Below are 2,981 nucleotides of genomic sequence, written 5' to 3' on the forward strand. Positions count from 1 at the left end.
ACTCTTGTAGTCTAGAAAAATAGTAGGCAACAACTTTTCTTCTTTCTCATAATGCCTAATAGGTATGTTAAAGTACGCAGCGAGGTGCGAGGCGAAGATGCCTCCCGAGATGGGGCCCTTAGTACGGTTAAGATTTAACCGCTTTGCAACAATAGCTCCCATACTAAATGTGTCATCACGAAACAGGGCATGGCACAAAAGAACAATATCAGGAGCACTGAGGTTGCCACAATTTCCGCGGCCAATTAAGCATCTACTAGCAAATATTGCAAAGTAACGTAAAACAGGAAAAATGTATGCTAGTAATTCGTGCATCGGAAACTTTCCTAGTTTCCCCTACAGCAATTGTATCAATAAACCCCTCCACATCGTCTCGATGTGGTTCTTCTACGCTACCCAAAGAGGGCAATTTGCAAACCTCACAAAATTCAGAGAGGGGCATCTCCTTATACTCATCATATAAATAAAAATCCATCGAAGGTGGTGACCTCCTAGCATGAAAATGATAATTTTGCACAAAGATATTAGTGAGTAAGAGATACTCTTCACGTTGGTCGCGGAGGAAGTCGGTGAGGCTTGCATTCTCAGCCAACTCATAAAAACCATCATAAATTCCGGCTGCTCTCAAGAAATCATCAGAAGGCCATTCACATGGCCGAACCTCCGCGATGCGAGGGATATTATATTTGGGCCTCTCTACTTCTTCACTTTGCTTATCCTTCGAGCTTTGGCTCGAAGAGCCCCTAAAAAATCTCTTCATCATTTTCTGAAAATTTCTGAAAATTTTAGTAACTTCAAATAAAAGCGAACCAAGCTCAACAAAATTGATAGCAACTACTCCCACAAGTGCCTAGAGACTATATCATGCATTAGAACTACTTGGAACCATATAAACTTGACATGCAAGCTCAAGAACAGGGTCACCTAAGCAGCAAAAATTTGCAATGAATAAAGCACTAGAACAAAAACTAATTGGACCATTGGAGGAGTCACATACCGAAGAACAATCCCCCAAAGCAGTTTTGTGAGTGGAGCTTTGAGCAAGGAGATCGAAAATCGCAGCAAAATGAGCAAGAACTCGTGCTTGAGCTGGTTGGTGATTTTTTTGGGAGGAAGAAGGAGTGTGTGGTGGCTGGAATAAGTGGAGGGGAGCCACCATGGGCCCACGAGGCAGGGGGCGCGCCTAGGGGGTGGGCGCGCCCTAGACCCTCGTGGCCAGGTGCTTGCTCCCCCTGCTGTGTTCTCAGTGCCAGATATTCTCAAATATTCTAGAAAAAAACCATATTTCATTTTCGGGGCATTTGGAGAAGTTTTATTTTCGGGGTATTTTTTTATTGCACGGATAAATCAGAAAACAGAGAGGAAATACTATTTTTACTTTATTTATTCTAAATAACAGAAAGTAAAAGGGGGTACAGAAGGTTGTGCTTTCTAACTTCATCCATCTCATGCTCATCAAAAGGAATCCATTAACAAGGTTGATCAAGTCTTGTTAACAAACTCATTCCGAATAACATGGAACCGGAGAAATTTCGAATAACACTATGTTACCTCAACGGGGATATGCACATCCCCAATAATAAGAATATCATATCTCTTTTTGACAGTAGGAAGAGGAAATTCAAAACCTCCAAAAATAATCGATGGAATTTTCCAATAGAATTGATACTGTGGACTTGAGGTTGTTTCCTCGGAAAGTGTATCGTATGCTCATTACCATTAACATGAAAAGTGACATTGCCTTTGTTGCAATCAATAACAGCCTCTGCAGTATTCAAAAAGGGTCTTCCAAGAATAATAGACATACTATCGTCCTCGGGAATATCAAGAATAACAAAGCCCGTTAAAATAGTAACGTTTGCAATCACAACAGGCACATCCTCACAAATACCGACAGGTATAGCAGTTGATTTATCAGCCATTTGCAAAGATATTTTGGTAGGTGTCAACTTATCCAAATCAAGTCTATGATATAAAGAGAGAGGCATAACACTAACACCGGCTCCAAGATCACATAAAGCAGTTCTAACATAGTTTCTTTTAATGGAGCATGGTATAGTTGGTACTCCTGGATCTCCAAGTTTCTTAGGTATTCCACCCTTAAAAGTATAATTAGCAAGCATGGTGGAAATTTCAGCTTCCGGTATCTTTCTCTTATTAGTAACAATATCTTTCATATACTTAGCATAAGGATTCATTTTGAGCATATCAGTCAAACGCATACGCAAAAATATAGGTCTAATCATTTCAGCAAATCGCTCAAAATCATCATCATCCTTTTTCTTGGATGGTTTCGGAGGAAAAGGCATGGGTTTCTGAACCCATGGTTCTCTTTCTTTACCGTGCTTCCTAGCGACAAAGTCTCTCTTATCATAACGTTGATTCTTTGATTGTGGGTTATCAAGATCAACAGCAGGTTCAATTTCTACATCATTGTTATTGCTAGGTTGAGCATCAACATGAACATCATTATTAACATTATCACTAGGTTCATGTTCATCACCTGATTGTCTTTCAGCATCAGAAATAGAAATATCATTGGGATTCTCAGGTGTGTCTACAACAGGTTCACTAGAAGCATGCAAAGTCCAATCATTTTTCTTTTTCTTCTTTTTAGAAGGACTAGGTGCATCAACATTAGTTCTCTGAGAATCTTGCTCAATTCTCTTAGGGTGGCCTTCAGGATACAAAGGTTCCTGAGTCATTTTACCCCCTCTAGTCATAACTCTAACAGCATTATCATTTTTCTTATTATTTAATTCGTTGAGCAAATCATTCTGAGATTTAAGTACTTGTTCTACTTGAGTGGTAACCATAGAAGCATGTTTACTAATGAGTTTAAGTTCACCTTTAACTCTAGACATATAATCACTCAAGTTTTCAATCATATAAGCATTGCGTTTTAATTCTCTACCAAAATAAGCATTGAAGTTTTCTTGCTTAACCATAAAATTATCAAACTCATCTAAACATTGGCTAGC

Source organism: Aegilops tauschii, chromosome 4 (assembly GCF_002575655.3).
Source record: "Aegilops tauschii subsp. strangulata cultivar AL8/78 chromosome 4, Aet v6.0, whole genome shotgun sequence".
Lineage (NCBI taxonomy): Eukaryota > Viridiplantae > Streptophyta > Magnoliopsida > Poales > Poaceae > Aegilops > Aegilops tauschii.